We start from the raw sequence: 27,315 nt of genomic DNA on the forward strand, positions 1-27,315 counted from the left end.
TTCAAGTAGAAGTAACTTTAACAAATTTTTAAGCAGTTTTCTTAGGGTGTTTAATGAAACTTTACCACATAGAACCACATGCAACAAAATCACTGGTAAATTTAAATGGATAACTCTGGGTATAAAAATTTCTAGTGCTGAGGAGAGGCAACTACATAATGAACTGAAATATAATAAAAACAGGTATTTTGCTGAATATGTTAGACATTATAAATCTACCTTCAAAACAGTCATGAAAGCACCCAAACAATAAGTTCATTTCACAACATAAAAGTAAAACAAAGGCAGTATGGTCTGTTGTCAAATCAGAGTTAGGTGTTGGAATTAATAGAAACAAAATATCTAGGATTAAAGTAAATGATAGCCTTATTGTAAATCCAGCTCAAATACCGTAGTGTTTAAATGAATTCTTCATAAAGGTGGCAAAGTCAGATGTTGATATAGTAGAGTATCAGAGTAAAGTAAACTCCTTTGGACTCCAGCAAGGAGCTGAGTATCTCACAGATTTTAAAAAAGTCTCAATATAGCACATAGAAAATATTATATCATCATTAAAAAATAAAAACTCAGCTGGGTGGTACGGGATACCAACTAAAGTGATTAAAGCAGTGTACCACATAATAGCACCTCCACCAACTAAAATAATTAATCAATCTTTTGAACAAGGATGCATTCCTGATGTGCAGTTAACCAATGCAGGAAACGTTGTGATCAGTCTTGTACGGTGGATTTTCTGGGCTTTGCCCATAAATGCAACTTTGTATATGCGAACTGTGTGGTATCATAGGCTGATCCTTTGATCAAAGACATGGCTGCTGCATTAGCGTCAGACAAGGAGGAGCACTCTAGAGATTTGGAATTGTCAGTCCCTGAATTAAATAGGACTGCAAATATTGGCAAAATGTTTGAGGTGTCTGCAGCAGCTCAAAATGTGTTTCATGATAATTGGCAAATAGCTCAGCACTCCACTGTGAACTGACAAGTTAGTCCACTATGAATCAAGGAAATATTTTTTGCTCCCAAGTAGACTTCAATAGACTTACTACACAGACGCAAGCTTGCTGGGCATCTTCATGTAGACTATGTTCTTTAGATAATAAGGAAATTACCTCCACAGCATCAGATTCGCCCAGTTGATGCTCAAGTCTTGTCCAGACTGTTGGATGCACCACAAGCATTGCCTGTGTCCACATTTTTTCAACACGTTGGGCCTGTCGCAAGTGAGGGCACTTATCAGGAGTGTACTTGGGCAGGTAAACAGTGCTGTGAGCCAATGTGCCAGTCTTCACCAATACACTGAGGACAACAAAATCTGACCAAATGCTGGTGTTTGCTTTAACTCTAGCTCCAGCAAAACCAGGCCAAGCACCTAATAAACTCCTGATTGAGTTGGATATCAACGATACCATGGGTCAATTCCAGGTGGATAGGGCACTGTAGTTTCTCAGATTAATTAAGAATCCTACCAGTATTTGAGCTTTCTGTCTGCAGCCACTGCAGCAGTAGGTTATTGCATATATCTGGCAAAGAGCCCCTTTGCAAGGGCAAATGACTGCATTTTGTTGGTCATAAGCTTGCCAAAGCTGTAAATATTTTTGGCTTAGATGCATTTGCTGCATTTGTTTTGCAAGTACTGGATGAGTTGAATCTGGTATCCACTTTGGTACCATTCCTGGATTGTTGTTAGGGAACTATAAGCAGTCATTCCAACCATTGTTGAGTTGGGCCAAAGAGTTTGAAGTGCATATTTCATTCAAGCAGTCCACTGTGACTAAATTTTGTCACACATGGCTGGTTCCATTCACAATGCATGATGCAGTGAAGACTGAGTTAAACAGATTACGGGAATTGGGGGTCATTACAACACTGATTTGGAGGATGTAAACTTACAGTTACAACAGTCATGTACAAAGTCCTGGTACTAAATAAACCTTTTGGAACATACCAATACGAGAGTCGTATCAGCAGAGTAAAGTGATTGACCAGAGTGTCTCCCAGGTGGATCAGACCAAGAGTTAGACAATTACTTTGCTGTGAAACTTAGGATGAATATTGTTCAGAGAACAGTATTATGGTATACAGAGGATGCTGAATGTTGCTTGATTGTTCCACCTCCACTCCGTGGCTGCATCGTTCAGATGCTACATACTTCCTGTTGGGTGATGGCGAGGATGAAAGCATTAGCTAAGCACCACATTTAGTAATCTGGGATAGATGGCGTAACTGAGAACGCTATCATTTTCACCACAGAGGCGGCCTGGCACACCTTAATATCTGACAATGGACATCACTTTGTTTCAGCAGAATCTGAGGTATTCTGCCAACACAATGGCATACAGCACCTCATCACCACAACTTCCTACTCAGCTTCAAACTCTGAAGAAGAGCAGATGGTCAGGCCCTCAAGTCACAATTGGGGAAGACACCGGCATCAGCAGCCACTGACGAGGCTTCACCAGTGTTTCTCGCCACCTGTTGCACCACCCTAGTCAACAGATGAAGCCTTCCTGAAGTACTGCATGGGCGCAGGCTGTATGTGTTCCTTGATTTGCTCAAGCTTGTTCCATGGAATACAAAACCTAGTTACGCATCTAACTACCAGCAGGGTGCAGCCAAGTGGGTTTGCATTTTCAGCCAGATGCTGTGTTGGATGTCAGACATTATTCTCGGGCACAAGGGTGTCAAATGTCCCTTGTTGTGGTCAGGCAGGAGCACCCGATCCATCATGGAAACCACTTGTGACCACAACATATACAAGAGTCAACGAGTCAACTCCATTCTTCGAGCCAGTGCAACGAACTTCCAGTCCCATCTCTTTTGGCAGCCATGTTTTCAGGCCATCCCCACAGACTACCAGTACTCCTTGGTTCTCATCCGAGACACAGCCAGTGCTGTTACAAACTGTGACCACATCACCATTACCACCAGCACCAGTGTTTGCTTGTGAGTTAATACTGAAAGAGGGCTTACTTTTATCTATACCTAAACATACATCCCCACCGGAAATTTTTAACTATTTATGAGACATATGGGTTCCTTTACACAGGATGTTTGTTGTGACTGAAGACACTAAAATTGCTGTAAAACTACATATTGGCTAAAAAAGTTGTAATTCCTATTTGTTCGTCTCGGAGGGGGACATCCAATGACATCACACTCAATCCCCCACCCCACCCTGAGTGTGGGTGGTGGGGGATAACTTTGAAGTCTTCAATTGGAAGCCCCAATTTTTATTGTTGATTATGATTCTACGGCAAAATCCACATACATTTTGTATGAAGCATTTTCTCCATTTTGCCACAGGCGGTGCTTTAATTGGAGTAATACTGTGGGTATACAATAGTAATTTATGACACCTACTCAACGGCCCTTGAATATCAAATGGCACATGGGACCCCAACATCGTGCCTCAGGAGTGGGAAAGGCCACGATTTTATGACTTCTAATTGGAAACCCCATCCACAACATTGTATTTCTCCAACATATCATACAGGACACTACTGACCCACCACTGTGGCTGTGGTTCGAGGCAGATTCTACTCTACTTTTCCAATCAAAGTAAGAGCTCAAATATAGGACCGCCAACTTTAGTACACTTAGTGTCCGCTTTTCAAATGACTGTACACAGGACAAACGCACATCTGCAGGAATGTCAGCACAGGCATTTCTCATGTGGTCAACTATACCTTCACAGCCTTTTGGCACTTGCTGGTACACCTTATCTTTTAACTACCCCCACAGAAAGAAATCTGGCGACATCAAATCTGGCAATCTAGCAAGCCAATTAATAGGGCCACCTCTGCTGATTCATCAAACAATGTAAATGTGGTCTAATACCTCCCATGCTTCATTTGTGTAACATGCTGGGCAACCATCATACTGAAACCACATACGTTGTCAAATGTCCAGGGCACCATCCTGCAATAGTGCAGGAAGTTCCTGTTCCAAAAATGTCCAATACTTGCATTCATTCAACATGTTGTCCATAAAATGTGGACCAATGAGTTTGTTCCCCATAATGCCACACCATACGTAACTGAACAAGGACATTTATCAATTTGCCATAACCAGTTGGGGGTTGTCTACACTCCACTGATGCATATTAAGCTGATTAATGCTACCACAATTTGTGAATGTAGACTCATCGGACAATAGTACCTTGGCAAAGAACGTGGAGGTCATTAGCATTTGTTGACAGGCCGATTCATAAAGCACTGCCCGGTTATGGAAACCAGTACCATGAAATTCTTGATGCGCTGACACGTGGTACGGATGACACTCATGACATAGGCACTATTGTGACATTCCTACCTACAGCCATACTAGAATCACAGTATAATTGCCAGGCACTTATCCATGGGCTGTGGTGCACTGTCACAGCTATTTCCTTAGGCTCTCCTGTAACATGTTTGCTTCGATTCCTTTTGCCAGTCTGTATGCTGCCATCATACATAAAGCTGTTCACAACTTTGTAAAAGAACAAATGAGAGTGAACTTTCTCTAGATAATGCTCTGTGTACAATGCAACAGCAGCCTCAAAATTTCTCCAGCATTCTCCTTAACTCAATTTTTTCTTCTGTGGTTGCAACATTCATCGTCCACTTGCACATCTGTTCTCCAAATGATTGGTAGGGGTGCAGGCATAAACACTGCACAAGTATTGTATTGTTGAGAGCTGCTATCTGTTCTACGTCTACATGACATGTGAGCCTGGTCGCAGTGTGCTGCCTGTTATGGTAGAGTGTAGTTTGCATCGAGGACACAGTGGCACGTCGGGTAGTCCCCCGTTCGATATGTCTCAGGAATACAAAGTTGCAAATGGGGTTTCCAATTGGAAGTTATGAAATCCTGGCCTGTCCCACCCTCATAGACGGAGTTGGGGTCTCACCTGCCATTGAGCAGCATGTCACAAATTACGATTGTGTACTCATTTCTGTACCTCTGATTACAGCACCACCTGTTGGAAAACAAAGAAATTGCTTCATACAAAATGTATGTAGGTTTTACCATAGAATGAAAACCTGCAAAAAAAAGGGGGAGGGGTGGGGGGTTCCCACTGAGGATTTCAAAGTTGCCACCCATGCGCAGGGTGGGGTGGCAGGTCAAGTGTGGTATCGTTGGGTAACTTTTTTTGATCCAATGTATCGTTTTCAAGATATTTCAATGTCTTCAATTAAAATGAACACCCTGTATACTACCTTGTCAGACAGCGACACACAGTTAATAGTATGTGATGACTTCATTGTAGTATTTCTAAAGGATTATGAGAGGAAAAATGATCTGGAAACCTTACCTGAATCTTAAAATCTGAGCTCAGTAACTAATTTTCCCATATGGGTGAATAAAACAGTAGGGGTCAACTGAAATTTGCATTATCACCCATTTGCTTTGTTTCATGATGTAACTGTCTTCCAATATGCGACATCATGGTGGCACAGCATATTTAGAAGTGATTTTAGTTTGAAGAGAGCGTGTTTCAGTATGTAGTGGCACTCTCTAGTGTGGGATGTTTATAGTTTATAAATTGTCTGTGAGAGATATTAGTGATTTATTCGACTCCATGAGTGCTGTTTGTAAGAATAATACTGGAAAAGTTTGACGTGGTTAGTTAGAGGGTTATTTTGGTATTGGCAGTTATAGAGTTTGAAATTACTAGAACCAAGCATTGTTTGTGGCTGGAGATTTAATTTTAGTCTCATTTTTTGTTAGTAATGCATATGACAATGAAGTTCGCAAATAGGTGCTTGCATACCACAATAAGGGTGCATGTAGACCACAATTAAATTCAAATAGTTATTCAATTTAATGCAGAGTATGTAAGTGTTACATTATACAGAAGCTACCAGATTGACCAAAGTTGCTGCATCCCAGATCACGGACCAGCATATGTGGCACTGTAGGCAGGATAACTTACAGCATTCTATGTGGAGGGATTCCTGGTTTGAGAACTCTTGGCTGGTCATTCGAGAGACTGTGCTGATGATATATATTTCTTCTGCTATTGCTAAATTTGTGTGTTGAGTGACTTGTTGGTAGGTATGATTCTTTCTTTCTTTGTGTGTGTGTGTGTGTGTGTGTGTGTGTGTTTATGTACATAATTGTGTGTTTCATGTAAATCAAAATAGGTGTTAATGCAATTTTTTATGAATTTTTGGGTCGTGTTGCTAATTACTGAAAATTATATTGGCTTATGAAGTTTGTTTTACCAACATTGAAGGGGTTAGCAAATTCATTTCAGCTCTATACGTCCAGTGAAGTGTTGGAGACCTGATTTGTCAAGTTGTGTGTGGTTCTGTGCTATAATGGATTTCACCGGAGCTACATAGGTCGAGTGTAATTTCTGGTGTTGGGTTTGTGGTAGCATGGACTTTGTTCAAGTTCTATAGGTCAAGGGAAATTTATGACAGCAGGTTCTTCTAGGTTTTCTTTAATTGTGGTTTTGTTGATTGCTGAGTGTTTCATTCACTTGATATCTGTGTTAATATTTGTTTTGGTATGTCTTCACTATTAGGACTGGCATACAATTAGTTTGTCCCCACTGAAAATCACCTAATTCTCGCAGCTGTCCCACCAGTTTTATTATGTTACTGCAGTTAAATATTTCTTGATTATTTGAGTCTGTTCACATGTGTAAAGAGCGACATTTTGTATATGCTTTAAATATGAATGTCCACCATCTTGATGACATCATGGGTCAAAGCTTGCAACAGGATGTTGCAATTCTTGGTTTTGCAGATATCAGGACTCTAATAAATATTTTTTTCTTTGATGAAGCTCAAAGCAAGAAAATAACTATATGCTCAGTAAAAAGTACTGTCTCTGATCATGCTGCACGGTTAATGCAGATAAATAGGAGAGTGGCTTGCAGTATATTCTCCTCACTGGAAATCAGTTAACAATCAGTTAAACTAATTAATGATTCCTCCACAACAAATTTTTTAAGAACAGTTTACAAGAGATGAACTGCAATGAAATTTATAGCGAACCAAATGCTGACGTAAAATTTAATCTACTACATGATTAATTAATATCATTTTTGAAAAGAGCTTCTGTCATAAGCTAATGAGCAAGAACGTCAAATGTCCATGTAAAGGAACATGCCTCACTAGAGGGATTAAGCATCTTGTGAAAGGAAAAGGGAATTTTATTTGTTGGCAAGAAAAAGTTAACATACTGCAGTAGTTGCACATTATAAAAACTGCTCAAAATTTCTAACAAAAGTTATTAAAAAATCAAAAAACATGCACATTATGTCAGAACGCAGTAATTCTGACAACAGCCTTAAGTCTAGTGAAACAAAAGAGCAGACAACAGGCCACAGAACAGGGTAACATCACAACTGATTTATATAGAAATGTTATAAATAATCAGTCTTAGGTATCATGTATGTTTAATATTCATTTCTTAAACATAGTAGAAAGTTTAGGGACAAGCACTTCAAGAGAAAAATCAAAGCAATATATTGAAAAAACTTTGTTGTTGTTGTTGTTGTGGTCTTCAGTCCTCAGACTGGTTTGATGCAGATCCTGTGCAAGCTTCTTAATCCCCCAGTACCTACTGCAACCTACATCCTTCTGAATCTGCTTAGTGTATTCATCTCTTGGTCTCCCTCTACAATTTTTACCCTCCACGCTACCCTCCAATACTAAATTGGTGATCCCTTGATGCCTCAGAACATGTCCTACCAACTGATCCCCTCTTCCGGTCAAGTTGTGCCACAAACTTCTCTTCTCCCCAATCCTATTCAATACTTCCTCATTAGTTATGTGATCTACCCATCTAATCTTCAGCATTCTTCTGTAGCACCACATTTCAAAAGCTTCAATTCTCTTCTTGTCCAAACTATTTATCGTCCATGTTTCACTTCCATACATGGCTACACGCCATACAAATACTTTCATAAATGACTTCTTGACACTTAAATCTATACTCGATGTTAACAAATTTCTCTTCTTCAGAAACGCTTTCCTTGCCATTGCCAGTCTACATTTTATATCCTCTCTACTTCAACCATCATCAGTTATTTTGCTCCCCAAGTAGCAAAACTCCTTTACTACTTTAAGTGTCTCATTTCCTAATCTAATTCCCTCAGCATCACCCGACTTAATTCGACTACATTCCATTATCCTCGTTTTGCTTTTGTTGATGTTCATCTTATATCCTCCTTTCAAGACACAGTCCATTCAATTCAACTGCTCTTCCAACTCCTTTGCTCTCTCTGACAGAATTACATTGTCATCGGCGAACCTCAAAGTTTTTATTTCTTCTCCATGGATTTTAATACCTACTCCGAATTTTTCTTTTATTTCCTTTACTGCTTGCTCAATATACAGATTGAATAACATCGAGGAGAGGCTACAACACTGTCTCACTCCCTTCCCAACAACTGCTTCCCATTCATGTCCCTCTACTCTTATAACTGCCATCTGGTTTCTGTACAAATTGTAAATAGCCTTTCGCTCCCTGTATTTTACCCCTGACACCTTTAGAATTTGAAAGAGAGTATTCCAGTTAACATTGTCAAAAGCTTTCTCTAAGTCTACAAATGCTAGAAACGTAGGTTTGCCTTTTCTTAATCTTTCTTCTAAGATAAGTCGTAAGGTCAATATTGCCTCACGTGATCCAGTATTTCTATGGAATCCAAACTGATCTTCCCCGAGGTCGGCTTCTACTAGTTTTTCCATTCGTCTGTAAAGAATTTGTGTTAGTATTTTGCGGCTGTGGCTTATTAAACTGATTGTTCGGTAATTTTCACATCTGTCAACATCTGCTTTCTTTGGGATTGGAATTATTATATTCTTCTTGAAGTCTGAGGGTATTTCGCCTGTTTCACACATCTTGCTCACCAGATGGTAGAGTTTTGTCAGGACTGGCTCTCCCAAGGCCGTCAGTAGTTCCAATGGAATGTTGTCTACTCCGGGGGCCTTGTTTCGACTCAGGTCTTTCAGTGCTCTGTCAAACTCTTCACGCAGTATCGTATCTCCCATTTCATCTTCATCTACATCCTCTTCCATTTCCATAATATTGTCCTCAAGTACATCGCCCTTGTATAGACCCTCTATATACTCCTTCCACCTTTCTGCTTTCCCTTCTTTGCTCAGAAATGGGTTTCCATCTGAGCTCTTGATGTTCATACAAGTGGTTCTCTTATCTCCAAAGGTCTCTTTAATTTTCCTGTAGGCTGCATCTATCTTACCCCTAGTGAGAGATAAGCCTCTACATCCTTACATTTGTCCTCTAGCCATCATTGCTTAGCCATTTTGCACTTTCTGTCGATCTCATTTTTGAGACGCTTGTATTCCTTTTTGCCTGATTCATTTACTGCATTTTTGTATTTTCTCCTTTCCTCAATTAAATTCAATATCTCTTCTGTTACCCAAGGATTTCTATCAGCGCTCATCTTTTTACCTACTTGATCCTCTGCTGCTTTCACTATTTCGTTTCTCAACGCTACCCACTCTTTTTCTACTGTATTTCTTTTCCCCATTCTTGTCAATCATTCCCTAATGCTCTCCCTGAAACTCTCTACAACCTCTGGTTCTTTCAATTTATCCAGGTCTCATCTCCTTAAATTCCCACCTTTTTGCAGTTTCTTCAGTTGTAATCTACAGTTCATAACCAATAGATTGTAGTCAGGGTCCACATCTGCCCCTGGAATAACAAACCAATGGATAATGTCATATCCAACAAAAAGAATGTAAAAAGTTGTACTCAATGATTCAACCAATGTAAGCGAGGGATATTTTTCTGAAAGAAGGAAAAAAAAAAAATCACTTGCGGAGTTCCACAAGGCTCGATTTTAGGTCCATCATTGTTTCTCGTGTACGTAAACGGTCTAGGGTCTAACGTACAATGAACAGAAAATTACAACCTTATGAATGAATCGTATGTAAATCCTTCGCCAGAGCTTTAATTACCTATCACCGTTCCTTGAAATGAGGGACAGCCTACCCAAGATACTTCCCACCTCTCCTAAAGTAGTGTTCTATGGGCCACCCAAATTCCACAGCATTTGAGGCCAGCCACATGCCACTCCCAATCCCAACCTCTTGCCATAAGGATTATATCCCTGTGGAAGACACAGGTGCAAAAACTGTCCAATCCACCCACCCAACACTATTCCAGTCTTGTCACAGGTTTATCCTACCCCTTCAGGGGATGGGCCACCTGTGAAGACAGCCATATCATTTACCAGCTCTGCTTCAATCATTGCACAGTTTTTTACACTAATGTGACTACCAACCAGCTGTCCACCAGACGAATGGCCACCACTAAACTGCAACCAAGGGAAAAGTACACCACCCTCTGGCACAGCACACAACTACACGTAACACACTTGATTTCAATGGCTGCTTCACTACCCAAGACATATTGATCCTTCCCTCTACCACTGGCTTTTCTGAACTGTACAGATGGGAGTTATCCTCACACCACAACATTCTCCGCTCCCATAACTATCCCAGCCTCAACCTACCCAACATACAGTCCCCACACCCTCCACCCAACAGTTTCCAGCACCTCTCTCCTATCATCTCCTCCCCATTCTTGTCTCCCAAACTCTGCCAATGCACCCACCCATCTTTCCCTGTTCCTCTCCTTCTTTCCCCACTTCCTTCCCCAACAACTTCTTGACGATGCACCTGTTGGCATTCTAGAATTGTGCCTGTCTGCAACTTGATATATCTTCTTTATGGTAAGTAGCAATTTGTCTTTCACTACGTTGTTGATATTCCTTCCTGTGTAAATCAAGATACGAAAAGTGCAAATCATTATCTTTTTAAAATCTTCAAACAATTCAATAATGATAGAGTTGTAATTGTAGATGCAAATATCTTTGGAAGAAGATTTGATATATGCCATGGACTTCACCTCAAATGATCTTGGAAAAAATTATTTATGCAGTACAACTTTAGTGAAGGAAAATTAAACAAGCCAAGACCAGCTATGTTAATGCTAAAGCAAAACTAGACTATGTCTCCAACAAACTACTAAGGCAACAGGTAACATCCACAGTTATATGTGCACAAAGTGTAGTGGTAACAAAAAAATTATTAAAACAGCAAATGCTACACAACCTGCAAGTAAAGTGAATACTAACAGCCCTCTTTATTTTCTATTGGAATGTACAATCAATAAGAAATAAGCTCTGAGAAATCCAGCTGTACTATCTTAATGAACTCAAAAATGTACAAATAATATGTGTTACAGAATGCTGGCTTAAAGATGATGAAATAAGAGTATCATAAACCATATTACAAACTATAATACTGGCTCGTGTTATTGCAGAACATCCAAAAGGGGTGGTGGTCACTTGATATCAGTAAAAGAAGGTACCAGTTCTATGAACACACGAAAAACGTATAAAACAGTTCAAGACACTAAGTTCTTAACATCTGGAGAGGAGAAAAAAAAACCACCCCTTTGTCTATATTTGCATGACACCAGACAGTATTCTATCAATATTCCAAGAGGAGTTTGAGTGAGTTATGAACCTCTACATTATACAAAGCAAAACAATTATATTATATGATTTAGGGATTTTGATATAAACTTTGCCCCTGAGTCATATGAATCAACTGACTTAAACAACCTACCGAATAAATTTTCTGTATCTAACATAGTAAAGTTGTCTACAAGAGTAACACCCACATCCTGCAGCTCAATACATGCCACACACTACTTTATACCTGTACTCAGTTTACAAAACTTACACAATGGACTTTCTGGCTATGGGATCTTTTACTTAACCTCAAAGAAATGGGTGTAAATAAACCCTTGTTACCAAAATCACGTACGGAAGAGAGATTACAGATGCCAAGAGCTTAATGTTAATTTAGCACCAGCTAAAGCACAATACCTGGTAAAATGTATATCATAAAAAAGACATTGAAAATGAAACAAATTATCTGTTGACGATCTGTGCTTTTATTGTAACACTGTCTGTTCCCTTAAAAAACATACAGAAATGTAACTGAAAAGAAAAGGATACAAAGGGTGGATCACATAGGCTACAACAAACAAAAAACTTTACATAGAAAGTAAGACAAACAGTGATCCAAATTTCCAAAGAAACTTAGCACCAGCTAAAGCACAATACCTGGTAAAATGTATATCATAAAAAAGACATTGAAAATGAAACAAATTATCTGTTGACAATCTGTGCTTTTATTGTAACACTGTCTGTTCCCTTAAAAAACATACAGAAATGTAACTGAAAAGAAAAGGATACAAAGGGTGGATCACATAGGCTACAACAAAGAAAAAACTTTACATAGAAAGTAAGACAAACAGTGATCCAAATTTCCAAAGAAACTCTAAAAAAAGTATTAAAAATCCTCCTGCAGGTCGCGTATAATGAAAAATTCTAACCACAAGTTTATTGTAAACTCAAGTAATATGAGTAAACCAGTTTGGTAAGTTGTCAGTGGTAGCATAGGAACGAAACCCAGATGGGTTTCGCATGAATACTTCCAGATAAAGGCAACAAATCTCTAATGCAAAACAGATTAGTGCACTAACTAGCATTTTTCATAGACTGCTGATAATCTAGTGTCAGAAATCACTGTACCAGCCGTATCACATAAACCGATATTCCAAGTGCCTGACAGATGAATTTTCCTGACTCCAGTAATTGAAGAAGTATTAAACATCATAACAGTCACATCATCATTTTCTTGTGGAGTTGATATCTCAGATTACTTATTAAAAGATACATCTGCAGAAATTGTCACACTACTATGTGATGTGATCAACAGCTCAATAAGCAGAGGCCATTCCCCAGAAGTACTAAAGACCTCAAAGGTAATTTTAGCCTTCATACGGGGGGATAGATATGATGTAACAATTATCGTCCGATTTCCAGCTATATCTAATATATTTGAGAAAGTCATATATAATAGATAAATGCATTTCAAAAAAATAAAATAGAATGAAATCACTGAGCAAACACCAATCTGGATTTAGGAAAGACAGGACTGTTAATGATGCACTCTTCAGTTTCACTGACCAAATTCTTACAGCCTTTACTCAAAAGAAATTTTCTTCTGGAGTTTTCACTGACCTTAGAAAGGCTTTTGACCTTGTTAATCACTCATTGTTGCTTCAGAAGCTAGAGTCATATGGCAAGCTGGGCAGTCTCTGCCATAAATTCAGAATTCTTGGGTAATCATGTGATATAAACACACACAAAAATTACGTATCATGGGCTTGTGCATTCAATATTAACATGTGGCATTCCTTTCTGGGGAGAGAGGGGGGGGGTTATCAATACAATCTGCACCAAACCCATTTTTAAAGAGCTTAATATATATTGCCAGTCCCCTGTATTCATATTCTACAGACAGTTTCTTTTGTAAAAAGCACACACACTCTTGAGCTCTTCGCAACAAGTTAAAAAACTTGCTAAAGAAACATACTCTTTATTCTGTCAGTGAGTATCTGAAGGCAAACTTGCATTAACTATTGGCCTTATCCTAAGTCCTCAATATACTGTGTACACAGTGCTTACAATTACTTTTTATGCTTGCCTCCACTTAAGGTAGAATTCACTGTTTCATAGAGCTCTAAAAAAAAATAATACACTTACACTCATATGTAACATGACTACTAAGATATTACTATGGTATCATCTATATTTTAGTATATTAAAATATAAACAGAGTCTTATAGCATTTCTGTATTGTAGCCACTGCTGTATTTGGCACATGATAAACGTGCTGAATTTTCAAGTGTATTTTAGTCTATTTCACTGCTTACAGTAAAACTTAAGACAAATGCTCCCATTACTAAATAACATTTATTGTTTGCAAATGAGATATGTGAAAATGTATTTAACATTTTGTCACTGGCCCTATATATCTACAGAGCATAAGATTCCTTGACTTCAAATAAACAAACAAAATTATTTCCTTTTGTAGATGACATTAGTATTGTAACCCAAACATAAATTCAGCAACAGAATGATAAATAATATTCTTAGCAGTTTTATTGAATGGTTTTCTGCCAATTGTCTCGGTCTCAATTTCATAAAGAAACAAAAAATATTCAATTCTGCACATCTAGAGTCACTACACGAATGATAAGTTAACAAGTGGTGAGGGAAAAACAACTAGAATGGAAACTTCAAACATTTTTGGTGCCCACTCTGGTGATGGAGAAAATACACTAAAGACAACCTTAATGTGGAATAATGAATGACATAGACATACATCATGGTTCCTTTTGAACCGTAGAAGGTTACTTACAATTTGCTTCATGAGGAAATACACATTCTGTAGCAACAGGATTCAAAATGTCTGACACCTTACACATGTCTCCAGGATGATTTTGGGTAACATGTATTATTCTTACAGCACACTTTTAAACAATGAAGATTTCATTTTGTAAAGATGTGTTGCCTCGGAACATCATTTCTTTTGACAATGTTGAATGAAAATACACAAAATGTTTTTAACTTAATGATTTCTCTCCCAAAGATATGCAATGATGTGAACCGCAAATGTAGCTGAACCAAGTTATTTTAGGTGTTCCACAAGTTAAGTAGTTAGATAGCTGTTTAAATAAATTTACACGTCTCTAATCTTGGGTAAAGCTCTAAAAGCTCTGCCTCACCTCAGTATGTACCACAGGCACCCTCCATACCTTTTCCCACTGTGTAGCAAAAATTAGCATTATTCTTATTTTTAACTAAAATTGTTCCTCAGTTGGGGAAGAAGGAATAAGGGAATGATGAGAGTGAGGTTATTAGAGCACAACCACGAGTTTCAAATTGCCAAAGACACAGCAAGGATCTGGAATGACTTAAGTGTTCAATGCTGCTTCGTCAGGTTAACCACACTGTCACCATTCAATGTAACTTAAACAGTGAACCACGTTATAAAACGGTTCGTCAACATATCTAATATCTTTTACTCATGTTCACTGGATTCACTAACCCATAACCAAACTGTCAGCTCCCAAGTAACCAAGACCTCAGGCTATTCTACGGATCAGTCTGTCACAAATCAACATTCCAGCAACTAATTGCGATGCAAAAGAATTATTGTCAGTGTTATGTTCTATTTCTGTTTGTGCGTGTGTAATGACGAACCGCACATTACCATTATATTACAGAACTATACAGACAGCTCTTGTCTATAGGTTCAGTTGACCCAAGAAACTCACCGTGCCATGTTAAAAGAAATTCCAGCTTTCATGTTAATTTTGGGAACAGTGCAAACCCTTTAAGTTGGATTGTTGGCCTAGGAGTTGAACCTACTTTTAAAATTGTGGGGTTAATGCCTTATTCAATATTAAACCAACAACCCATATGTACACTCTTTCGCTGTGGTTTCAGGTATTAAAATCCCATCTTCCTTCTGTTTCTTCATCACTGAAAACCAAAGTTACTGTAGTCTTGATGTGAGCTGATTGTGTAGTGATACATTATGAAACTGCTTGTTTAGCATCTGGGAGCAAGAAATAAACGAACAAAGTAGTGCAAGCCTTTTAGAATATGATCAACTTCTTTGCAATGTTTATTGTACACTAAGGATAAACAATTTTCATCTGGTGATCCTGATTTCGGTTTCCCTACACTATTGCAGTCACAAGCCTGGACGGATTTTACTATAAAGTCATCAAGATTATCTGCTCCATCTTTGTCAAGCTAGACCTGTCTAAATGTCTGAATATATGACTCATCTTTTTTTATTGCTCTTGAAGTGTAGTATCATGACATGTCCAATATCCTGCGGATGAATAAAACAACTACTACAACAACCACCTCTCATGATCTTCACAGCTGTTTAGTAACAGAATCAGGCACACTTTTAAAATGCTTGTTTCAGAGCTGTAACCAGTTTCGGGTATTCATGCCTAATGTTCCCAATTACATAAATAAGATTTCAACACCAACCTGTCAAGAGCTCCAGAAATATGTTCCAGTGGACAGAAGGTTAAATCTTGTTATGGTCTTTATGCTTTACCACAGCTGCTGCATTGCAAACAGCACACACATTCTAAACATGACTGTGGCAAGCACGACAGACTATAATGTTCATAAATGTTTGTAATGATAGTTTGACATGACGTGCTTCACATTCAATGTTTTTGTCTACATAGCAAAATCGCCAAAGTAAATGTATTGTGTACTTGTCTGAATTCTTCAGGTAGGTCTAATTATTCAGATTTAACCTGGTCCATCTTGCCATGCCTGTAGTATTGAACCAAATTCATTAAGCTATTTTAGAGGAATCTGGCTCTGGCTACATAACTTAGGCTATATTGATTTGAAAATTATTTTCTGATAGGGAGTATTACATTTTCTCACAAACATTTCTAGACAGCAAAAGAATATAAATTACCAATGCACTTTAACAAATTGTAAATGAACAATAATTGGAAGCTTTGTAACTCTCATGAGTGCAAAATACGCGGTTTTTTGTGACAGCCTTTATTCATACAACACTCATAACAAATTATTTCCCGGCAGCAACAATATCTTTACTGCCCAATAACAATTTCTTGTTTCCTTATCACAGTTATTATCTACATGTATGAACTAGCTCCTGCACTCATCATAAACTGACTATATCCTCATGCTGGATTTATTTATCTATTTCATATGGTGTCCAATATAGTTAAAAACAGATACACAAGAAACTGTATGAAGTAAATTTAACAATCATAAACGACAATAATTTGAAAGAATAACATCCTGCTGAATACCTTTTACAGATGATAAATGTGTGGCGATGATGTTCTCCGATTTTCTTAATAGCTGAAAATCAGCACTCACCCAATATCAGAATTGAGTTCAATGTCAAATGGCACATATTTTACAGAAATAAAATTTATGTAACTGCTAGCCAATGTGTGGACATACCACACTCTGGGTGGTTGCAACTTTAGAAAAAAAGCAGGTAAAAAGAATCCATAAATATAAAAAAAGCAATAAAACTCAACTACAGTTTTATTTCATTATGAAATTTTAATTAACATACAAAATGTTACATAGACAGCCTTACACAGATTAAAAAGCTAGGCATTGAATTTATTGAAGACCATCATTTGTCACAGGAGTTTGTTTTAATAATATAGTATTTTAACGTTTCTTGCAATACAAGAATCACATCTGAATAATTGTCACGTTTACTAAAAAAAGCTGACCTAGTGTGAAAACGTAATGATAGGAGGTCCTAACATAAGATTTAGTTTTAATGTACAAAATTTAATGATCTTTACTAAAATCTCAGGTCTTTTCTTTCCAAAATTATTTCTTTACTTTGACCAACCAAGCCTGCAGATGTAGAAGATTCTGTCAATAGAAGCAGTGCTGGCAGGGCAAAAAATGATGCAATAATAGTACTTGTTACTGTTTCGAATAAATTTACCATAGGAATTTAACTATTTAATCATCGATACGGGAAAACAATTAAACCATATTTTACCCACTATTCTCCCTAAGATGTCTGAAAAACTGCTCTAATTTACCTGAGCACACACGACATGACCTGGCACGAAGCTTACAATACTACCACTAAACACCACATTGCAAAATTCGTAGATTGTAAAACAAAACTAAGTAATTTCAGAAAACTAGTCGCCATAGTTTAATCAAAACGGACTATGAAGCAAACGCACCAATTATTTTCAATGCCACGAAAGTAATGTACACACTTTAGCACTCCAAACTTCTGTTAGAAATACGAACTAGTATTACGTCATTGTTATGGTAATCACTCTTGTTTACACATGCCACATGAGTTCCTCAGCAATCTGTTACCAACGTAACGAACGTGATCTCAAAGGGGCAACGAAAATTACTTCAACTGTACGAACATTCGCATTCTGCACAACATGAGTGCCAAGAAACAGAGTGAGTCGAAAAGGACTTTTCAGCTTTGGAATGATACAGATATTTATTAAGCTGACTTACAGATCCTATGTCATTTAGTAGAAAAACACATCAAGTTTCACAAAAAAGTGTCAAGTATTATTTCGGAGCGATGTGCTAGGTATGGATTCATCTAATACACCGTAGGCAATTGGCACATTTCCATACACATACATGAAAGAATCGGGTTCCTGTCGTTCTATGTTCGCACGCGCACTTTCGATGAAAGGCGAAACTCTCATTGAGACATTTGACAGCGCCGTCCAGCAACAAAGGCAAGAGCGAGAAGGAATCGATTGTTTTCGACCAAAAACAAAACACTTACAAGAGTGTAAAGCTTGCATAAACAACGTTAATAAATGTGCATATAAAGTAGACTATAAATAAAAATATAATTAAAAATCATTCTCGTAGAATTTATCCGGCTTATAATAAGAATTTTGATTTAAAATGTAGGAAGTGCAGTACTGGTAGCGTTATATACGGAATAAAATATTAATCGCGCAAACAAAGTTGACACTCTGCGCAGTGGCTGATGGGATCGACTGTAAATGGAAAATGCCTTTACAGTCGCTCCCATCAGCCATAGCGCCTAGTATCAACTTTGTAGCGCGTGTAGTAAACCGGTACCGAGTTTTTTTTACAGTAAAGTGTGGAGACCCTCCACGCTCACACCAGCATGACGGCCAATACAAAAGGTCTACTGCCATCTCTGCGCAGCGGTTAGTGTTCACTAAGTGAGTTCTTCAAAGGATGAGGGTACTGCGATGTTTGCGTACGCCTGGCTAAGTTGGATCATTAATGCGCGCTCATCCGGAGAGAGACTGGATCGAAAATTGAACGGAGGGTAGCGCTCTGAAGGGCAGAGGGGAAAAAATGCCAAGGCAAGGGCCAAGGGACGAAAACCTCTGCATAAGTTGGGTCAGATAGGAAGAGCTGTAGTGGATATCTTGCTGCCTGTGGCAGGTCATTCAAGGATAGGTTATATTAATAGCTGGTATCCTGCAAGCAGATACCGTATCAAGCCCATCTGTTCGTCATAAGAGGTCAGTCTGATTCTGTGCAGCAGCACAGCATGCTACTGTGTGAGCTGTGAGAGCCCCTGCCACGCTGTGTCACTGGTTACTGGGTGTGGGGAAAGGCCCAAGTCATTCATCGATGGCTGGTAGGTGTGCTTCACAGCCAAACGACCTGAGATGTACAACCTTGTTGTGGCACCACTCCCTCTCCATTGGTTGTGCCGACAGTCTCAGCGAGGACAGCGGCCAAGTATCCCCTATGTAGCAGATGACGTGGCCGATGTCCTTGAGCGTTTCGATCACCGTAGCAGCCCACTTACCGTAGTAGAGCTGCTCGGAGCCGACGGATTTCGGTGTTTTTGAGGCGGCACCCGTGTTCTTCTTCAGCATATCTGTTGCGCTGTGTTCCTTCACTGGCTGATCAATGGGGGGAGCAGTGGCAAGTGTCGTCTCTTCTCCCATGGTGTCCACACGAAGGTCGTGTGCCAGCTGAAAACGCAATTACCACTGCTGGCTGCATGCCCACTCTGTTTTCTTCCCTTTACGTTCCATCGCCATTTGGTAGCGCTAATGGCATCGTCGTCGTTTCTTCTTGGTTTGTATGTTGTTCAACAAAGTCATCATAGGCAAAGGCCAGGCAGCCACGCCAGTTGGCCACATGTGGCCTGCCACAGTGAGCACAAGCTGGTGCCTCGTCTCGTTGTCTGTCACAGGCACTGGTGTTGTGCGCGCCAGTGCACTTGACATACTGCGGTGACTTGCAGCAGTATTTGGCCACATGACCCTCGACTTGACACCTAAAGCACTGGCTTGGGGTCCATGCTGAGAGCGAGATCTTTGGCGACCACCAAAAAGTTCCTTAGCTTGAAGATGTCGCTGTCATCCGCCGTGGTTCACATGGCAATGATGTATAACGTCGGTCGTTTCTTCTTCGTCAGGTTGTGCAGCTTTGCAGTTGCACCCACGAATCAGGCACATAACAGCCCCTCTTGGGTCGTCTTCTCAACGCAGATTCAAGGCAGCCCCCAGAAGAGACTCTTGGTCGTCTTCTCGCACTAGGTGGATCAACGACGCGGATGGCCAAAACATTCGAGTGCACAGAGGTTGACCACTTTCACTGCCTGCAGCTAGACGATGGTGTCTGAGTTGAGAGACTCTACACCAGCTTCTTCTCTGCAACAGTCAGCTATAACATCATACAGCTCTGTCCACGGCCCTCTGCTCCACTGAAGATGCAGAGAGGGGACAGGTACATGAGCATCTTCATGCTTTCATTCCACATTCCTTGGGGGTCGCAGTGTCGAAAGTTTCTTATCAGCGCCTGTTTTCTATTTCTGGCCGTTTCTGCCCTTACTGCGGTGTGAGAACACAACAGTTTTTCTGTGTCATAATGACAATGCATTACAATTAGCCTTGTGTTACGCCACAGGTTAAGTACAGTGTCGAATCTCTTCTTCTGGACAAGCTCAAGTAGCAAGCAGCACCAAAGATGCGAACGCCTCCTCTGCTCAAGCAGCAACAATGTGCCATTATTTGTATATACATCAAGAGGGGTACTATTCAGGCAAACTAACTTGACTCTTGGCGCGGTGGCTGGTGGAAGCAACCTTAAATGGAAAATGCCATAGATGTGCACTTTTCAAATATATACCTCGGCTTTCTCGAAGGCATCGACAGAGGTCTCTGTTGTCAAAGTATCGTCGTGACGGTGGCAGCCAGCCTGATAAACAAGTTAAAGCAGAACGTCATTATATGTTCAGCTGGTTTGTTCACAGAAAATCTGGAAACTATTGCTGTCTTTTCCCTCTCTGAAAGTGAGAACCTGCCTGGCTGGTTAGGAATGGTAAGTGGCAATATGGCAATAACTCGATTGTCTATTTATCAAGCGTGGTTTTGTTTCATTACACCTTGCCCACAATGAGTAAGAAATTTACATTAGAATTTATAGTTATCCAAACACCATGAAATACTCTGAGAAGTGAAGTGGAAACCGGAGTTGCCATTTATATTAAGAAGTACTACAAAATATACACTCCAATTTTTCACTGATTCTCATTTGTGAAGCTTGTGCTATAGAAGGAGATATTGATGGGCAGTTTATAATAGTATTTGCAATACAGTACGCTCCATTGTAAGAATTTCAGTCGTTTATGAAATGATTATACACATTATTAAAGTTTTTAACTTCTGAACAGAATAACTTGCATACCTACTGCAATTGTAACAGGACATCTTAATTTAAACGTTCAGGGCAAATCTATTATACAGTTGTACTCAGGTCCCTTGTCATTTCATATAATTTGATTCTAATTCATACAATTTATAACAAGAGTTATGGCAAACGATAGTGCTGCTACTGGCGAATCTACAGACAAACTGAGTGACCGGCATAAATACATGCTTTAAACTATACAACTAATGAATAAAGAGGAATTGAGGACTAATAAATGTAAAATGGATTGTATTGGAACACTGGAAATACATACACAACCCATCTGGCACCGGCGAAAACTGGAATGTATTCTGTCAAGTAACCTCCACTTTCCAAGAAAAGCGTTTTAAAGAAGTTTACTAAATTATGATTCTCATTTATTTTAAATTCATGTTTTGCACATATTCATGGGGTTACAGAAATCATCTGCAGCTGCTGCTAAGCATAGCAACTCATTTTCCATAGCAGCACTTCTCAATAGGGGACACTCTTAATAAGGACATAAATTGCTTGTCAAATCACTCATGTGTGGTGTGTCCTGGTGAACAACCAGGCAGATCACTGCAATACTCATACAGAGGAAGTTGAATGTAAGTTGAAGCAGACTATTAGCTTAAAAAAAAGACATGCCGGGATCAAATAAGAATAGGAAAAGAAGGATACTGCTTCAAGGTAGCAGTCTTGGAAGGAGTGTAGGCCACCAGCCCCAGGAGAAAGTAGGTCCAGGGTACCAGCTCACAAGTTTGTGAAAACAAGTGCTAGCCTAGCCAGGTGGCAGAAAACTTAGGTCAGCTAGGCAGGGACTTTCAGAAGGAAGATCTGATTATTATTATAGTCGGGGAGCAGGAAACAGCCTGGCTATGAATCCAAGATATAGTATTAGGAGTGACCTGGATAAAATAGGAGCAGAAACTAGGCACACAAAGGTGGGATTTGTGGAGGTCTTTCAGCGTTTTGATTGACCCTCGGTTAACACCTCTGTAAGTCATGTTAATACTGACCTCACAAAGTGTTGTTCCAGTTGATGCTACTGGTAGGTGAGGATACACTACACATGGCCTACACTTAAGTAGAAAGGGGAAAGACAAGTTAGCTTCTCTATTAGCAGATACAGTAAGAGGGCCACAGTCACACAAGGGATGATCCCTGTGGTTAATGGGACCAGGCAGACAGATTGTTGACGTTAAAGCCAAAGTCCAGAGAGACAACAATCATGAAAAATAGAATTAAAGAAGCTTCATGTACAGTAAATAGGGATAAAGCTAAGGAAAGTATCAACTTACCTCATCAAAACATTGGGGGAATAAAAAATAAAGTAGATGCTCTGTTAGTGTAGAATGAGACTGATATACTTTGTCTGTCTGAACACCATATAACTGTGTGACTGGAAAGTGTCTGTATAAATGGATATAATTTAGCGTCTGACACTTCCATATCTAGTATGGATAAAGGAGGAATTGCCGTTTGCACAAAACAAGGGTATCAATACTAAACAGCAGAAGTAAGAAAGTTTTGTGTTGATCAGCACTTTGAAGATGTGAACTACAGCTAGAGATTGGGGGCTATCCATAAAAAAGTTTGACTCCCTATCATGCTGTTTGTCAGACAAAAAGGAGAAGTTATTATTCTGCAGTGATTTCAATGTAAACTTTCTAAGCAATTCTGATAGAAAAGTGAACTAGAAGTGTTGTTGATGACATATAACTTAGAATCAGTTATCCATTTTCCTAAAGTATAGCTCAATACAGTAGCACTCTAATAGATCATGTATTTGGACAGCAAGAGGATGTAAAACTAACATATGCTTTCTGTGTGATAAAAGGATTATCAGGCCATGATGCACAACTGATTAACTTTCAAAACCATTAAGTAAAAGTGTAAGATTGCTCAACCTGGGATCTATAGGGCAACTCAGAGAAAGTTTCAGAAATGTCCATTGGGGGGATGCATATAATGAGCCAAATGCTGATGATAAATGCAACATATTTCTTGTTAATTTATATCCCTTTCTGAACATTGTTGTCCAAAAAAGTTACTAAATGTAACACCAAACAGTTTTCAAAGTACTACAGGTATTAAATTGTCTTCAGAAAGAAAAAGAAAGCTGCATGAGACAGCAAGAATTAGTAACAGCCGAAAAGTAATTTACACTATAAAAATTATAGTAGCATACTGAGAAAAGTTGTCAGAAAATCAAGAAATATGTATGTTGGAGATGAAATTAACAACTCAGGAAATAAAATAAAATCAATATGGAATGTTGTTAGAAGGGGTACAGGAAAAGTAATCACTGCATAGGTAGTATTACTATTAAAGAGAATGAGACCATCTTAACCAACAGAACGCTAAGTAGCTAATGTATTTAATAACCATTTCTTAAGTGTAGGTGAAAAAATTGGTGAGAATAGTTCAAATGAAAAAGCTAAGCAGCACATGGAAGACTCAGTTTTGAGACATCTTAGATTAATTTTCACTTACCAACCTAATGTGGAACAGTTACAGCTGATATTCTGAGTCATGTATAAAGTCACTAATTCAAGGTATTTCCCCCGACAGGCTACAGTATAGCATTTTCAATCCTCTCTACAAAAAAGGGGACGCCACAGATGTCAATAATTACCAGCCAGTATCATTGCTTACAGCATTTTCAAAAATCGGCAAGAAAGTAATGTACTCAAGAGTGGTTAGCCATCTCAACAATAATGGGATACTTAGTAAATCACAGTTTGGATATCAAAAAGGCTGAGACAGCAATATACAATTTCATTGCCACATAACAGAGTCTTTAAATAGTAAAATGTCACCAATAGGGATTTTCTGTTACTTACCCAAAGCTGGATGTGTGAACCATGAGATTATGTTACATAAATTACAACTCTATGGTATAAATGGAACAGCATGTCAGTGGTTCAAGTCATATCTGCAGACAAGGAATCAAAACGTTTCTTTATATGGTTTAAGTGATTTAAAGAAGTTTGAACAAGGAATCAAAACGTTTCTTTACATCGTTTAAATAATTTAAAGAAGTTTGCCATTTCATCTAAATTGGATGAATTTGCATCAGGTTTTCCACAGGGTTTGCTCATGTGTCGCCTTCTGTTCTTGGTATATGTGAATGACATACCTTCTTATCTGAAACAAGAAGCTAAACTGAAACTGTTTGCTGATGATACAAGCATCATTATTAATCCAGTAAAAGAAACTCTAATAGAAAATGATATAAATAATGTATTTGGAAAAGTTATTTATTGGTTTTCTGCGAATGGCTTCCTCCGAAGTTTGAAAAAACGCAGTACATCCAATGTTCTGCTGCAAGCAGTACAGCTCCTTCAATAAATGTAGCACACAAAATGAAGTTAGTAACGAGGGTAGAGCATACTAAGTTTTTGGGCATATGTATAGATGACAATCTTAATGCATATTTTGGATCTCCTAAAATGACTATGTTCAGCAACTTTTGCAATCAGAATAATTGCTGATTTTGAGAATATAGAAATTAGTAAACTAACACACTTTGCAGACTTTCGCTCTCTGATGTTATATGGAATTATATTTTGGAGTAACTCAACATTTAGGCAAAAAGTATTCACTACTCAAAAGAAAGTGGTTAGAATAATGTGCGGGACTCACAGTTGCACATCTTGTAGGCATCTGTTCAGAAGTTTAGAAATTCTTACAACAGCCTCACAGTACATTTACTCAGTAATGAAATTTCTTCTCAACAACATGGACCAGTTTAAAGACAACAGAGGCATTCATGATTATAGTACCAGAAGAAAGAAAGATTTACACTATCCTCTACTTCATCTATCTTTGACACAGAAAGGAATAAAATATGCTGCTGTAAAACTTATTGATATATTACCAGACGAAATAAAATGTCTGACAGAGAGTAGTACTAGTTTCGAAAATAAATTGAAATCATACCTCCTTGCAATTCCTTCTATACCATAGATGATTTCTTGAATAGGAATAAATAAAAATATAGGTATATTATGTGTATTTGTGCCACTTAAGGGAATGGAGTAGGTAATAAAAATTTTAAGCTTTGAATACCTTGAATCGTGTGTGCATTTCTTATGCAAGTGACACATTCCACATCGTAACATTACCATGAGATTGATCAATGGAACACGTAACTAAGTAACTAACTATCTGTTGGTATTGTATGGGTCCCTTGAGTGACTCTCAACCACTGAACAATCAGATAGATGTCGCTATGCTCAAACTACCATGTTTCTTTGCATGTGCAGGGTGCCTTTTTACTCACGTTCAGTCTTTCATTGCAAAAGCAGCAGTAGTAACATACAATGAAGATGTTTATTATTCCACATTACAAATGTCACAGATACAATTGTTTACTTCCTCAATAACAGTTCAACCATGGACTACGATTCACAGTTGTAGTAATGAGACTGTGAATTGTGACATTTTCATCACATTATTGTATTTGCATCTTAGATACTTACTCTGATGTAATTAAGCTGTGGCATTCGCTAATAGAATCCTGTCATAAGTTTCGAGCCAATAGCATTTTTTGGTTATAGATTTCGGCAAATAGATATGTAGAATAGCCCGAAGTCTTGGTTTGACTAAAAGGTGACAGTTTGAGGGTACGTTGGTGAAATCAAAGAATTTGTTGTCATGAGAATAACTATTCCTATTGTTAAGGTTATGCATGTTACCTTCGTAGAATCATTTATGTCTACCATTTTGATAATAGATGTATCGAATGCTTCAGAGAATCTCGCTTAGTTATGAGTATTTAAACTATGAAAATCAGCATGACATGACTATTCAAGCTGTGTGTGTAAGGCATCAAATGTAGAATACAAAACTGTAATCAAAACAAATTTCTCAAGAGTAAGAATATTTAACACTGCAGTATACTGCCTCCAGTTGCATATGATTTTAAAGGAAGTGTGTGCATAGGAAACGTAACAGAGACGTTTGGATTAGAAATGAAACTAAATTATTATACAAATCCCCACACACAAATCTTAAGACTTTCTGAAACCATACCCCTTATTACAAAGTGCAAAATATATGAATATTTCCATATACATTACGTTCTTGCGATACATTTCCGTTTAAGGTAAAAGTCATATCGTAGAACGCCACCCCCTTTCATTCTTCGTAGCTTAAGTAATATGCATCAATATATTCACCTGAAACATATCCATGATCTAACATAAATTCTCTGAATTTACCTTGCAAGTTCAGTTTTTACGACGAAAGGCTCGTCAAACATGGCAAAACGAGTTATGTATACCTCAAACATAAACATTAGTTAACGTAGCAGATCAATTTGTTACCACAACCTTTATTTGACATTCACATTTGTTGACTTCGTCAACTCACAACCAAAAAGTATCACCTCCCAGCCTACCTTAAAATTAGGTCTAGGTTGCACATCAGTCTGTCACAACAACCAAAACCTCAGTAGGGTGTCTAATATGCCATGCTGACACCTTTTAATTCACCAAAGTTTTCTTTAAAATCGGGGAAACCTGATTTTGTTCATGTCGCATTCAAACATCTACCTTTCAGCAATAGCATTTATTTGGTGTTGCGTTGTTTTCGAATGAATTTCCAAATTGTATGTATTTATATTCTGCAGAAAAAGACACATTTCAGAAATCTGAATGGCCTAAGCTGTTTTCTTAAGCTATGCTTTAATTAATTTGTATAAGCACGTGGTAGAACATTACTGCTGCCTGCTGCTCAGGGCAGTGATATCGATAAGTGATAAGTAGTTGCTACACTGCCACAAATATATTCCTTACATAGTTGCTACGTTGCTGCGAATATATTCCTTACACATTTCTCAAATTCCTTCAGCTCTAGACTCGTAACTGAGTGTAAAATTTATTACTTAACATAAAGGATACGAGTCTAAAGCTGTTTAGAGTGCTACTATAAAGTAGAAGTATTTCTTTACATTGTTAGAATGTTGTGTACTAGAGCTATGAACATCAGACTTTACAGTAACATTAGACAAGTTTTTCTTAATATATAAGAGACACTGAAATATGTAGGAAAATTGTAAAGGATATTAACCCTAATAAATAAATCAGTGAGTTCTAACTGATTGGACTGACCGCTTTTTCTGAACTATAAAAAAGCATTTAGAATAGCAGCTATTTCTCCAAAAGACTCTTCTGTATGTCAGATAAGAATCAATATAAGCACAATAGACAGAAAGCTTT

At 38.3% G+C, this 27,315-nt stretch overlaps 1 protein-coding gene across 3 annotated transcripts in view; it reads right to left on the reverse strand.

Moving 5' to 3' along the window:
* The window catches only part of LOC124619504 (1,5-anhydro-D-fructose reductase-like), a 114,929-nt gene extending 99,538 nt beyond the window's left edge, over positions 1–15,391 (reverse strand). Inside the window, exon 1 of one of the 3 annotated variants that reach the window (XM_047145949.1) lies at positions 15,257–15,391. The gene's annotated coding sequence lies outside the window, so the exon portion shown is untranslated. Of the gene's footprint in view, positions 1–14,243; positions 14,358–14,610; positions 14,771–15,256 lie in introns of those variants that run through there. The other 2 variants (XM_047145950.1, XM_047145951.1) reach the window with 2 other exon arrangements.
* Positions 15,392–27,315: the final 11,924 nt, after the last annotated feature.

This window comes from Schistocerca americana, chromosome 6 (assembly GCF_021461395.2).
Source record: "Schistocerca americana isolate TAMUIC-IGC-003095 chromosome 6, iqSchAmer2.1, whole genome shotgun sequence".
In the NCBI taxonomy this organism is placed as follows: domain Eukaryota; kingdom Metazoa; phylum Arthropoda; class Insecta; order Orthoptera; family Acrididae; genus Schistocerca; species Schistocerca americana.